The 15,206-nt window shown below is 39.4% G+C and overlaps 1 non-coding gene and 1 pseudogene across 1 annotated transcript; one reads left to right on the top strand and one right to left on the bottom strand.

Moving 5' to 3' along the window:
• Nucleotides 1-563: 563 nt before the first annotated feature.
• On the top strand, nucleotides 564-670 carry LOC148789862 (small nucleolar RNA R71). Its single transcript, XR_016079949.1, has one exon. It is a non-coding gene; the product is annotated as a small nucleolar RNA R71 (small nucleolar RNA).
• Nucleotides 671-3,860: 3,190 nt separating this feature from the next.
• On the bottom strand, nucleotides 3,861-3,974 carry LOC148789861 (small nucleolar RNA R71; annotated as a pseudogene).
• Nucleotides 3,975-15,206: the final 11,232 nt, after the last annotated feature.

The following is a 15,206-nucleotide window of genomic DNA, read 5'->3' as shown; positions in this document are numbered from 1 at the left end:
CTTCAACAGTGTTGATGAACTTAGAAATCATCTCCTCTAGATTGCTCTTTTTCTCTTGTGGGGGCGGTTGTGGTTGGAATCCCATGGGTGCCTTTTGATGATTGTTGCTCCAAGAAAAGTTGGGATGACTCCTCCACCCTGGGTTGTATGTATTTGAATATGGGTTGTAATTTCTCCTGCCAACATGAGAGATAAAATTAACATTGTCATAAGAAATAAAATGACTATTTAATTGACAATCAGAATTTGCATGTCCTATTTGACCACATAAATCGCATGAAATGCTATATGGTGTACTAATGGCTGCAAAAAAATTACCCGGTCTCTTATTTAGATTGGCTATTTGTGCAGATAGGGATGCAAAGGAATCTATGTGGTGTACTCCCCTTTGATTGGTTCGATCATTGCTCCACTGGTAGCTGTTTGATGCCATCTCCTCCACTAAGTCATATGCTTCCTCTGGAGTTTTCCTCATGATTGTACCACCTGCGGCTGCATCAATAATGGACCGATTAGAGGGGGTAATACCATTATAAAAAGTTTTTATTTGTCGCCAAATTGGTATCCCATGGTGGGGACACTTCCTAAGCATCTCCTTGAATCTTTCCCATGCTTCATACAAGGATTCCCTCTCAAATTGATCAAAGGTAATAATATCATAAATTAACTTTGCTGTTTTGGAGGGTGGGAAATATTTAGCCAAAAATTTATGGGTTAGATCATTCCAAGTGGTAATACTTCCTACAGGGAGTGAGTTAAGCCAATCTTTAGCTCTATCACGCAATGAAAAAGGAAATAATCTAAGCCTAATAGCATCATCACTAACTCCATTATGTTTAAATGTATCATATATTTCTAAGAATTTGACAATGTGTGCATTAGGGTCATCACTTGGTAACCCACTAAACTGAATACTAGTTTGGATCATTTAATTATTGCAGGCTTTATTTCAAAATTATTGGCATGGATGGTAGGCTTGCAAATGCTGGATGTCGCCCCATCAATGTTTGGACAAGCATAATCCAAGAGGGTGCGATTTCCTTCTACCATCTCTCCTTCTATCTCTATGACTGGTCCGCAACTAACAACCTCTTCTTTTGCATTTCCTTTGTGGACCCTTTGCAACAAGCGAAGGGTCCTTTCAATCTCAGGTTCAAATTTTGCTAAACCTTCCTGTCTAGTGCGTGTCATGCACTAGTAAATCTGAACCAGCAGAATTCGAACAAATAAATGAAAATAATAGCAGAAATAAAAACAAATAAAAAGAAAATAATAACAAAAACAAAAGGTCCAAATTAATCAAGGTTAACAAATTCTAATATTATTTTAGGATTAAATCCCTGGCAACAGCGCCAAAAACTTGATAGCTAAAAATATATAACCCTAGCAAGTGCACTAGTTATCAAGTAGTATAATAATATCGTTCCCACGGGGATTTAACAAAATAAATATTAGAATCACAGTCTTCCCTAATTATTTGGACAATCAAAATTTAGATTTGAGGAAACAAGAACTATTGAAAATAAAGACTGGAACAAAGAAAATAAAAACAAGGGTGATCACTAATCGAATATGCAAATGATGGAATCACTATGACCTTAGGTCCACCTAACCAATGTAATAAATATTGATGGGTCCAATTATCCAAGACTAATTGTTATTCCCATAAGCTGAGATTTTCACAAATTTATTTAATATTCTCTCTCGAGATATACTAAACCTACGCCCATTAGGTAACCCTTCGATCTCTCGAGTAGAGCTCTCAAGATGGAAGTGCATTAAGTCAAAGAAAACCATTAAATTTAGATGAATCATGTATATAGATATCTATATACCATTCAATCACACTATGAATTATTCTGTCAATTATGTGAATTCGTCTCTCAATTCATTCAAATAACCCAAATCAATTAAAAGGTGGCCAAGCTCTTAATTGCATTAAGCACAATAATTCATCGACTATATGAAAATCACAATCTTGGATAAATTAAGAAGATAAAAATATATTCATTAACGTGGTTAGGCTTTCCATAGCCCTAGCAAGAAACAAATCAGTTCATGATGGAAGAATTAAAACAAACAAAGGGGAAGAAAGAACTCTTGAATTCGCCCATGGTGCTGAGATCTCCTTTTCTTGAAGTTTCTTGAATTCTTGAACCTTTCTTGAACCCTTCTTGACTGATTGCTCATTGCTTCTTTATTCAGATCAGAAGTTGAATGATTGAATGATTCCGTGATCAAGTGATCTAAAGCTGGTCCGCCCCCTCCTTTATATACATTAAAGGGGAGGGGGTGGTCTCCTTCTTTCTCTTGAAGTTGATCTTTACAAGAAATAGAATGTCCTATCCTAATTCTAATCCTATCTTTTTATCTCTTGAACTCAATCCTTTTATCACTCTAAGATTACATCAAGAATTTAAATTTAAAAGGATTCTTCTTGGTTTCTTGTTCTTGGATTCGTAATAGACCTCCTCTGCGAATTGGGCTTCAACCAGGCTTTTTTGCGAGTTGGGCTTCAGCTGCGGATTGGGCCTTCCTATGAATTTTCTGCGAGTTTGGGCCCGGAATTGATTTCGATGTAGGCCGAATCTGTGAAAGCCCAAAACATGAAAGTTGTGGCTTTTTCTCTTATCTTTCTAGTGGATATTGGATCAGCCCATTCCGAGTTCGGAGACGCGAGTTAGGCCCAAAGCACTGAATGATGTCGAAATTGTGAAAAATCATCCAATTTGTCTTTCTTTGCTCTTGATGCCTTTTTTCATACCCTGGACCAAAATACAAGAGATATGAGTCCAATTAGATGCTAATTTAGTATAAAAAAAAGATAGAATAATTGGGGATAAAAATATGATGGGCGTAGGTTTAGTATATCTCGAGAGAGAATATTAAATAAATTTGGGAAAATCTCAGCTTATGGGAATGACAATTAGTCTTGGATAATCGGACCCATCAATATTCATTACATTGGTTAGGTGGACCAAAAGTCCTAGTGATTTCATCATTTGCATATTCGATTAGTGATCACCCTTGTTTTTATTTTCTTTGTTCCAGTTTTATTTTTAGTAGTTCTTGCTCAATCCTAAATTTCAATTGTCCAGATAATTAGGGAAAACTGTGATTCTAATACTTATTTTGTTAAATCCCCGTGGGAACGATATTATTATACTACTTGATAACTAGTGCACTTGCTAGGGTTATATATTTATAGTTATCAAGTTTTTGGCGCCGTTGCCGGGGATTTAATCCTAAAATAATATTAGAATTTGTTAACCTTGATTAATTTGGACCTTTTATTTTTGTTATTATTTTCTTTTTATTTGTTTTTATTTCTGTTATTATTTTCATTTATTTGTTCGAATTCTACTGGTTCAGATTTACTAGTGTAGGACACGCACTAGACAGGAAGGTTTAGCAGAATTTGATCTTGAGATTGAATGGACCCTTCGTTTGTTGCAAAGGTTCAACAAAGGAAAAGCAAGAGAAGAGGTTGTTAGTTGCGAACTAGCCATAGAGATAGAAGGAGAGATGGCAGAAGGGAATCACACCCTCTTGGATTATGCTTGTCCAAACATTGATGGGGCGACATCCAGCATTTGCAAGCCTACCATCCACGCCAATAATTTTGAAATAAAGCCTGCAATAATTCAAATGATCCAAACTAGTTTTCAGTTTAGTGGGTTACCAAGTGATGACCCTAATGCACACATCGTTAACTTCCTTGAAATATGTGATACCTTTAAACATAATGGAGTTAGTGATGATGCTATTAGGTTAAGATTATGTCATTTTTCATTGCGTGATAGTGTTAAAGATTGGCTCAACTCACTCCCTACAGGAAGTATCACCACTTGGAATGATCTAACCCAGAAGTTAATTACTGAAATTACTACCTTTGCTCAATTTGAGAGGAAATCATTGTATGAAGCATGGGAAAGATTCAAGGAGATGCTTAGGAAGTGTCCCCACCATGGGATACCAATTTGGCAACAAATACAAACTTTTTATAATGGTATTACCCCCTCTAATCGGTCAATTATTGATGCAGCCGCAAGTGGTACAATTATGAGGAAAACTCCAGAGGAAGCATATAACTTAGTGGAGGAGATGGCATCAAACAGCTACCAGTGGACCAATCAAAGGGGAGTACACCATATCGATTCCCTTGCAGCCATATCTGCGCAACTTGCTAGTCTGAATAAGAAGTTTGATGCTTTTAATATTGCAGCCATTAATACACCATCTAGCATCTCATGCGATTTATGTGGTCAAATAGGACATACTAATTCTAATTGTCAATTAAATAGTCATTTTATTTTCCATGAGAATGCTAATTTTATCTCTCATGCTGGTAGGTCAAATTTCAACCCATACTCCAATACATACAACCCAGGGTGGAGGAGTCATCCCAACTTCTCTTGGAGCAATAATCATCAAAAGGCACCCATGGGATTCCAACCACAACTGCCCCCAGAAGAAAAAAAGAGCAATTTGGAGGAGATGATTTCTATGTTCATCAACACTGCTGAAGCAAAATTGCAAAGCCATGAAACAACAATTAAGAACTTAGAAGCTCAAATGGGGCAGGTTGTAAGCATGTTATCAGAAAGGAAAGAGGGAAGGCTACCTAGCAACACAAAAATGAACCCTAGAGAGCAAGTAAATGCCATAACTTTAAGAAGTGGGAAAACAGTTGGCGAAATTCAAAGAAAGGACAAGGAAGCTGAAGTGGCCGATCTACAAAAGGAGAATGAGGGAAGTACCCCTAAACTGAATTTACATGAAATTAAACTTCCTATTCCTTACCCAAGAAGAGTCTTGAAGGCTAAATTAGATAAGCAATTTGAAAAATTTTTAGAAGTTTTCAAAAAGATTCATATTAACCTTCCTCTTCTTGATGTTTTGTCACAGATGCCGAAGTATGCCAAATTCCTGAAAGTGGTAATGTCCAACAAAAGAAAGTGGGAGGATGGTGAGATGGTAAAACTAAATGAAGAATGTTCAGCAATTCTTCAAAAGAAATTACCCCCAAAGCTTAAGGATCCAGGGCGTTTTTCTATACCTTGCACCATAGGGAATACTAAATTTGAAAAAGCTTTATGTGATTTAGGTGCTAGTATAAATTTAATGCCTTATTCTATTTTTGAAAAACTTGGACTGCATAAAATAACATCTACAACTATTATCCTGCAATTAGCTGATAGAAGCATTAAATATCCTAGGGGAATAGTAGAAGATGTTTTGGTCAAAGTGGCAATTTTATTATTCCTGCTGATTTCGTTGTGTTGGATATGGAGGAAGATAGGACAATGCCGTTGATTCTAGGGAGACATTTTCTTGCTACTGGTGATGCTTTAATTGAAGTGCGAAAATGTCTATTTACCCTTAGAATCAATGGTGAAGAAGTGGCGTTCAATGTATTTAAAACCATGGAACACCCCAACACAATTGAACATGTAATTTATGCAATCAATAGCATTGATGTTGGTGCAGCTGAATTAGATACATCTAAATCAGAAGACATGCTGAAAGTTGCACTTAACAATAGTCCTAATCAATTGCAACAAGCAGAGCAGAAGTTTGTACTGAAATCAGAATTGCGAAATTTGACTTCTGAGTCACATTCTTTTGAAATTACAATTCATAATGCATTTTTACCTCAATTTCACACAAAACCCCTCCCATCTATTGTGCAGGTCCCTATTCCAGGTTTAAACCCACCTATGAAGGATGAAGTGAGGAAACATCGGAAGTTAAAAACCAAGTGGGGTGGACCCTTTAAAGGGGCTAAAGTATTTCCTCATGGAGCGATCGAAATACATAATGATGATAGGAATACATTCAAGGTAAATGGACAGCGATTGAAGCATTACATCGAAGGAAAACAACCCACCCACCATGGGTCCGTTCTCTCCTTGAAACCACCATGAAGGAAATGTGAAAGTCAAGCTCACGACTTAAAACGAGTGCTTGTGGGAGGCAACCCATTAAGTTTGTTTAGTTTTTTTTGCTTATGAGTGTGTTTTTCTCTTTTAAGTATCTCACATCTACAGGATCTCAACGAGGGATTCAGGGAAGTCCTCTTAAATCTTTCTCCTTGTTCTTTTGATGCATTCCATACAGTGAGGACAATGTATATCTTAAGTGTGGGGGAGGAGTAAGGGGTTGATTAAATTTTTTTCGTACTCTAGCATGCTTTGATCATCATTTTTTACCTTTCCTTTTGAAATTTTTGCTCCTTAGAGACTTGTTTTTGAATGATTGCAAACCACCTTGAATCATGTGCTTAGGGAGGATAGACAAGGAAGGATGCAGGCAAATCTAGCTGAAATTTCTAGCTAGGGAAGGTATCTCAGTAGTTTGAATGATCAACGGGCAAGATGCAATACAGAGTTGACCCTTGTGAGCATTTGGTTTCTAATGGATAAACAGGGGTTGATTATTCTAGAACTTGTTTTGTTAGGCATGTTGAGACCACGATAATGAGTTCACGTATTGGAACGTGTTATCCATAAAAAAAAAAAAAAAACTCGTGTGAGATGGAGCATAAAATGCATTCACACCGAGAGAAAAAGAGCTAGTGTGAGATGGAGAATAAAATGCACTCACACTAAAAGAATAAAAGGGTGAGATGGAGCATAAAATTCACTCATCCCTAGATCCCAAACCCTAATTCACCTTTTGAGGCATTGCACTCATGATAAGTGATGGAGATGTGATACATGAGCAAGCTTATGGTAATAACATTCCTTGTTTCGTTCTGAAGAATCATGAGTGGGTATTTTTTGAATTTTGCCACATGTGATTATGAAAACAAAGAGGGCTTACTCTAGCCCTAAATTATTCATGCGAAGAGATGCTTGTTTCCCTTGATTGTCGATCTCACTTGGGAACATGAGGATTGGCGATTTAAGATTATTCATTGACAAGTTAAAAAGGAAAAGAAGTGGACGAATGGAAGGACCATTAATACTGAATCAAGGCATGCGGGAGAACAAATACCCTATTGAGAGAATTCCAAAACAAATCTTTTAGTTAGTTTATTCTTGTTTTAAGTTTGTTTTGAGTTTTGTGGGGGATTTGATCAGAGTAGAATTTATCATATATTTATCCCCAATTATTCTGTCTTTTATACTAAATTAGCATCTAATTGGACTCATATCTCTTGTATTTTGGTCTAGGGTATGAAGAAAGGCATCAAGAGCAAAACAGTCAAATCGAATGATTTTTCACAGTTTCGACATCGTTCAGTGATCTGGGCGTAACTCGCGTCTCCGAACTCCGAATGGGCTGACTCATGTTCCACTGGAAAGATAAGAGAAAAAGCCACAACGTTCATGTTTTGGGCTTTTGCAGATTCGGCCTGCATCAAAGTCAAATCCGGGCCCGAAGTCGGGGCAATTTCGTAGGAAGGCCCAATCCGCAGCTGAAGTCCAACTCGCAGAAAAGCTTGGCCGAAGCCCAATTCGCAGAGGAGGTCTATTACGAATCCAAGAACAAGAAACTAAGAAGAATCCTTTTAGATCTAAATTCTTGATGTAATCTTAGAGTGAAAAAGGGATTGAGTTCATGAGATAAAGAGATAGGATTAGAATTAGGATAGGACATTCTATTTCTTGTAAAGATCAACTTCAAGAGAATGTAGGAGACCACCCTCTCCCCTTTAATCTATAAGAAGGAGGGGGTGGACCAGCTTGGGGTATCACTTGATCACTTGATCACTGAATCACTGAATCACTTAACTAATCAAGGAGCAAGGAGCAATTAGTCAAGAAGGGTTCAAGAAAGGTTCAAGAATTCAAGAAACTTCAAGAAGAGGAGATCTCATCACCATGGGCGAATTCAAGAGTTCTTTTTTCCCCTCTGTTTGTTTTAATTCTTCCATTATGAACTGATTTATTTCTTGCTAGGGCTGTGGAAAGCCTAACCATGTTAATGAATATATTTTTATCTTCTTGATTTATCTAGGATTGTGATTTCCATATAGTCTATGAATTATTGTGCTTAATGCAATTAAGAGCGTGACCACCTTTTAATTGATTTGGGTTATGTGAATGAATTGAGAGAGGAATTCACATAATTGACAGAATAATTCATAGTGTGAATTGAATGGTATATAGAGATATATATACATGATTCATCTGAATTTAATGGTTTTCTTAGACTTAATGCACTTCCATCTTGAGAGCTCTACTCGAGAGATCGAAGGGTTACCTGTGAAGGGATGAGAGATCCATGCTATGGACGCCCAAAGATTGCGGAATAAGGGGGCGAATTTCAAAAATTTTTCTCTCCCTTCAACTGGGAATCGCATTCCCTATTTAGAAAATCATATTTTCAAGGATCATTCTTGAACCTTAAACTGAATCAGATCTAAACCAAAAGGAGTATGAGAGAATTATACCTAATACGGAGAAGTAGTATGTCCCAACGGAGGTGTTCACGCCCAAGGAAGGGTCCAAAAACTGCTCCCACTAAAGATGGCGCAATGTAGGATGGAGAAGAATCAGTAGTGTTCTTCTCCAAGAACTCTGTCCTTCGGAATAATCAACAGGATGGTACGTGAGCACAGCTTCCTTTCAATCCTTTCATAAAGAATTGATGTCAAGATCCAATCTTGACTTCTCCCACAACTGGAGATCGAATTGGCAAACAGGGCAGCAAGAACAGGAAGGCGGCAAGAGAGTATTCGTAGGGTGCAGAATTCTCTCTTCTTGTTATCAACCCTAAAGGAAATCTGATGTGTGTCTCATAGGCTGCCGCCCCCTTCTTTTGTTAACCTAAAAGATCAGCTCCTAATCCAATTAGGAGCAGCTTATCCAAATCATATTCGGATAAGACTTCTCTTTTGGTGATAGGGATAAACCCTTATCTTATCTGCAGATTAGATTAGCTTTCCCCTAATCTCATTAGGAGGTTTCTAAATCTGAATCACATTCAGATCTGGACTCTCTGAGTGGATAAGGTCAAGACCCCATCCTATCTGCTAATCCATCTCAGAATTCGCCCCTTTAATTAACTAAATGAATAGCCCAGTTCGAAATAGGCTTTAGGCCCATTAAGCTTATGTGCTCACTTAACCTTCCTAACTGCTGCCCAGTTGGGCTTCCTTGTATGGCGTGGGACCCAAGCATTGATCTACGCATCAACCACATGGGTTCGGCCCAACCTTTGTTACAATGCCTAGCCGAATACATTATTAAAGACAGTGCTGTTAGACAGTTTTGTATGCCCTTCGCTTCAATCAAGAATGATGTACTTTATGAATTTATTGTAAACGAATAAAAGTACATATTTGATTCATGTTCCCTTGGTATGTTTCTATGTAATACCCTTAAACTGGACACTTGATGAATCAAGAATGATGTACTTTATGAATTTATTGTAAACGAATAAAAGTACATATTTGATTCATGTTCCCTTGGTATGTTTCTATATAATACCCTTAAACTGGACACTTGATGAGACTCGTGTTAGTTTAGAATGTTCATAGCCAGTGGATCGGCTTGGGGAGACCTATCCTGACAAAGCTGACACTGTAGTGCCACCAAGTTGGTTGGGGTGGCCTGTCTCAGCTGCCAGGGTGAGACCCTAGGCACATACAGTGTAGCATTAATAGAACCTTTGAAGCGGACCAGATTTCCAGTATTGCCCTGGACCTTGGAGGATAGATGGGCAAAATTGGAAAGTTACACCTAACCCCTAGACTCGATTATGATGCTGCACTAGATGTCGGATTGGGCTGTCTTTTATGTACCAATCAGTGAGATCCTTAGCAAGGGTCAAAACTTGGGTATGTTGGGACAATCCGAGAATTCATCTCAGTGGGTGATCATAGTGAAAGGATCAGCCCCTTTGTCGGACAAAGGTAATGATCAGGGATGCACTCTCTCTGATGGAAACCAAGACTGCCGGCAGCCGATTTCAACCGTTGAAATTTGTTTTTGCAAAGTATATTTTATATGAGATATAAAAGTATATATTATGGTTTCTAAAATGTTTGCAAAATGTTTTAATTCCCGGGATCCAAATAAGTAGAGAGTGCAACACTGTCCCTTGCAGCCGAGGGAGAGGTCCTCCCTTGTCGGGTAGTGTATGATCATTAGGAGCAGAGAGGTTAAGTGTAAGACCATTGGGGATAATACCTGATGGGCTAATCTTGCATCTGCCCACAGTCCCTGGGTGTTACAAGGTGTCTTGACCCAGGGACCACTTAGGGTAAGTGTTAGGCCCATAGAGCCCATAAGATAGGATTCAGGGGGTACACTGTCCATAACAATGTATTCAGCCAGGCCTTGTAACAAAGGCTGGGCTGAAACCATGTGACTGATGTGTAGATCAATGTTTGGGTCCCACGCCATACAAGGAAGCCCAATTGGGCAGCAGTTTGAAAGGCTAATTGAGTACATAACCTTAAATGGGCCTTAAGCCCATTTCGAACTGGGCTGATTTGATCAGTCAATTATATGGGGCGAATTCTGAGATAGATTAGTAGATAGGATAGGGTCTTAACCCTATCCACTCACAGAGTCCAGATCTGAATGTGATTCAGATTTAGAAACCTCCTAATAAGATTAGGAGAAAGCTAATCTAATCTGCAGATAAGATAAGGGTTTATACCTATTACCTAAAGAGAGATCTTATCAAAATATGATTTGGATAACCAGCTCCTAATTGGATTAGGAGCTGATCTTTTAGGTTAACAAAAGAAGGGGGCGGCAGCCTAAAAAAAAAAAAAATACACAGATCTGATTCTCTTTAGGCTAAGAAAAATCACAGAATGAGAGATTTCTGCACCCTACGAATTCTCTCCTGCCGCCTCCTTCCTGCCGCCGTCATTGCCTTTAGTTCGATATCCAGTTCTTGGGAGAAATCAAGATCTGATCTTGATTCCAATCTTTTGGGGAAAAGATTGGTTGGAGCTGTACTCACAAGCTATCCAGTTGATTTTTGCAAAGTGTCAAGTTCTTTTGGAAGAACATTGTTGATTCTGCTCCATCCTGCACTACGCCATCTTCAGTGGGAGCAGATTTTGGATCCTTCCTTGGGCGTGAACACCTCTATTGGGAGATATTGATTCTCTGTATTAGGTATATCCTGCCTCCTACCTCTTTTGGTTCAGATCTGATTTGGTTCTTGATTCAAGATTGATCTTTGAAAACATATTTTCTAAAATAGGGAATTCGATTCCCTGCAAAGATGGGAGAAATTTTTTGAAATTCACCCTATGCATTCCGCAAGGTTTGGGCATCCATGAGATGGATATCCCATCCCTTCGGTGGTATCAGAGACAGGTTCAAATCTTGAATCAATTTAATTCAGATCTGAACCTGCGCAAATGGGCAGAAGGCGTTCTACCCGATTTGCGCTGATATGGGTTTTGGGAAATTTATTCCCAAAACTTATTGGGCGAATAATCTGAAATTAATTTTATAAAAATCTGATTATTGTTTAGAATAGTTCTTTATGATTTTCTTGATTTATGGGCTATTCGTACAAGAGGAGATCGAATTCTTGGTTTACGCAGGGAACCTACAAGATTTGCAGTTTCCTGATTTATTCATTACATTTGGTCTGTAAATTTTTTTTTTTTTTAATTTTAGACTCAATGTATTAGGTATTCGATCTGATGTAATTATAATAGAAATTAGGTTTTCTATTTAATTTAATTTTGGATCGAAGATTGGTTCAAATTGTTTGGACCGAATCTAGGGTTTATTCAAAGCTGAAAGTCAGCCCTAATTTTCCACAAATGGGCCTAAGGATTGATGTTTAATTAAATGGTTAGATCGGCCCAACCTGTAAGGCCCAGTCTTAAACTGTTAAAACTACCAAAAGCTCACTTCAAAGGAACAAGCTATATGGGCCGAATTGGGTAACCCTGATTCAGCCCATATACCTAGATGATATTAATTGTTAATATTATGAATTAAAATGGGCTTCAAATGGGCTATTACAGATAATTAATTGATTGGATCGATTCCTCCCTGCATGTGATGTATGGATGTGTGTGATGTGCTACGTCCATGGGCCATAAGTGCTTGGACCATGCAGATTCGATAGTGGCTCTTGCGCACATCATGGCTGAAGGCACATCATTGCCATGGTGTCCCTACTGGTCATTTGATGACCTCCCTCATTGGTGGGCCCCACACCTCTTGAAGAGGTTAGGTGCGGAACCCTAGCCGATTTAGGCCCACCGAAATCTGGCTTTATGAAAGTCAGTGGGAACCACTCTGGTTTGACCTAAAATAAACTAGGGCGTAATTCATGTTCCCTCCAGTAAATATGAGTGCATGTGATTGGGAGATTCATATGATGAACTCTCTAAAGGCCTTCCATCATTAGCCTAAGGATAGGTCCTTCAGTAATGAGGAAATGCACCAAAAAATGGGCTATCCATTTGCTATTGGGCTTGTCTAAGTGTTTCATAAGATGATAGGGGCGTCATAGACCGATGTGGGAGGGGCTTCACCAGAAAATGGGAACTCTCTCATGGTACCTTGGCGTTCACGAATATGATGGGTAAGCACTCACTGGACAGAAAGGTTTACCTGAAAATGGCTCTGAACCTTGTCTGGTAGAGGCCAAAGGGAAAACTCATATGATGAGTGGATGTGATCATTCACAGAAAGGTGGTGGGGTTTCGCAGCTGAAACAGTTGGCTCCATGCACCCTATGTGGTTTCCCACATTTCCAGAGACATGTCGCTGTCTCCGTCCCTGAGCAGGAGGGAAAACACAGAGATGAAAAATGGGAATGGAACATAGATTAAAATCCATATCTATGACTTGAACATAATTCAAATAAGGTTGTGGACTGATATTTGCTGTTTTATCAGAAAATGGCAAACGGACAATTTGCAAAGCTTCTTAACGACAACAAGCTTAAGGGCCCAAACTATGCCGACTGGTACCGTAACCTAATGCTGGTTTGAACATCTGAAAAACTGGACAAGGTAGTCAAGTCTCCTGCCCCGGAACATCCGGGTGATAGGGCTTCTGAAGCCCGTAGGAGAGAATTCCAAGAATGGGAGGATAAAAACTCCCTAGCCCGCCGCTATGTCGTTGCTTCTTTGGACAACTCAATACAGAGGCTATTCGATCAGATTGAACTCGCTAAGGATATATTGGATAGTCTGAAAACAATGTATGAAGAGCAGAACCGTTTTACTCGGCAGAAGGTCTTGAAAATGTTCATGACCGCTCAGATGTCCTAGGGGTAGAAAGTTCACGACCATTGTCTTCGGATGATGGGTTACATTAACGAGCTGAAAGCCCTTGGATCCGGGCTAGATTTTGGAACTCAAGTAGATGCCATTCTGAACTCCTTGCCCTCTTCCTTCAATGGGTTCATATTAAACTACAATATGAACAAGCTGAATGTCAGCGTCCAAGAGCTGAGCAGTATGTTGCAAAGCGCCGAGGACTTACTTAAGAAGGATGAGCCTGTGGTGATGTTTGTTGAAGCTAACAAAACGGGCAAGAAAAAGAGGAAGGCAAAGAAGCCTCAGAAGAAGACTACCAAGCCCAAGAAGCAGAAGAAGGACAGGACATCAGATGCATGTCACTTCTGCAAACAAACCGGCCACTGGAAGAGGAACTGTTCTCAGTACCTGGAATCCAAGAAAGGTAATTTCGAATCTTGTGTCATAGAAACCAACTTATTGGTTGCTTCTGCGTCCTGGTGTATTGACTCTGGGGCTTCAACTCATGCGTGTAACTCACTGTAGGGGTTCAAGGTAAGCAGAAGGCTGAATGATGGAGAAGTGATGCTCTACTTGGGGACTTTTGCAAGTGTTGCAGCTACGGCAATAGGTACCGTAGAATTAAAATTTAGAGAAGGAAATACTGTACTTAAAGATTGTCTTTTTGTGCAAAATCTAAGAAGAAATTTGATTTCTGTCTCAAAACTATGTGCAGATGGATATTCTGTCTTTTTCAGTAATACGATTAGTATTAAAAGAAACAATAAGTTCATCGCATATGGGGAACTGGAGAACAGTCTATATGTTCTACATCCTTCTCTAGAAACAATCATAGCCGAAACTATGTCGGCTGAAATCCCCAAGAAAAGAGCACGTGATACAGTTAATCCCACGTGCCTGTGGCATTACCGACTTGGCCATATTGGTATTGACCAAATCACAAGACTGGTAAAGGACGGTCCTTTGGATTTTCTAACTATAGAAAATCTTCCCACTTGTGAGCCTTGCCTTCAGGGTAAGATGACAAAGAGGCCATTTAACGGTAAGCCAGAAAGATGTACAGGCACGCTTGACCTTATACATACTGATGTATGTGGTCCCTTGAATGTTAGGACCCGTAACCAACACGTGTATTTCATTACATTCACCGATGATTTTTCACGATATGGTTACGTATACCTAATGAGACACAAGTCTGAAACTTTTGAAAAGTTCAAAGAGTTCAGGCAAGAGGTCGAGAAACAGTTAGGGAGAGAAATTAAGGCCCTTCAATCAGATCGAGGTGGCGAGTATCTCTCTGACGAATTCAGGGACTACTTAAAGGACAATGGGATAGTATCACAGTTGGCTCCTCCTGCTACACCACAACTTAATGGTGTTTCAGAAAGGAGGAATAGAACCTTATTGGATATGGTCCGGTCACTTCTCACCCATTTAGAGTTACCCACATCCTTTTGGGGATACGCATTAGAGACTGCGTTATACGTGCTGAACCGGGTTCCAACCAAATCGGTCCTAAGACTCCTTATGAGCTTTGGACCGGAAAGAAACCAAGTGTATGACACTTGAAGATTGGGGGTTGTCCGGCTCACGTTAAAAGAATGAATCCGGACAAATTGGAATGCATGACCAGTCGTTGCCTATTCGTAGGCTACCCAAAGGGCTCAGTGGGCTACCTATTCTATGATCCTAGTGAGCAGAAGGTGTTCCGCAGTCGGAATGCAATATTCTTGGAAAATGACTACATCCTGGACAATCTGCGTCAGGAAATTGTTCTTGATGAGGAGAGCTCAGATGCAGTGAGAGGTGTCCCACAAGTTCCAGGTAGTGACCAACCTAGAAGATCTACCCGGGTGTCCAGGCCCCCGGTCCGTTTTGGTTACGATCAGGATAGTTACCTGGTCGAAACCTTGACTAGTGAAGAGGATCCCGTAACATATATGGAAACTATGTTGGACATAGACTCCCTTAATTGGGTAGATGCAATGAGAGCTGAGATGGA

This window comes from Nelumbo nucifera, chromosome 8 (genome assembly GCF_055504915.1).
Source record: "Nelumbo nucifera cultivar China Antique chromosome 8, China Antique-T2T, whole genome shotgun sequence".
Lineage (NCBI taxonomy): Eukaryota > Viridiplantae > Streptophyta > Magnoliopsida > Proteales > Nelumbonaceae > Nelumbo > Nelumbo nucifera.
The sequence above is the reverse complement of the archived record's forward strand: the minus strand, read 5'-3'. Positions and strand labels throughout refer to the sequence as shown.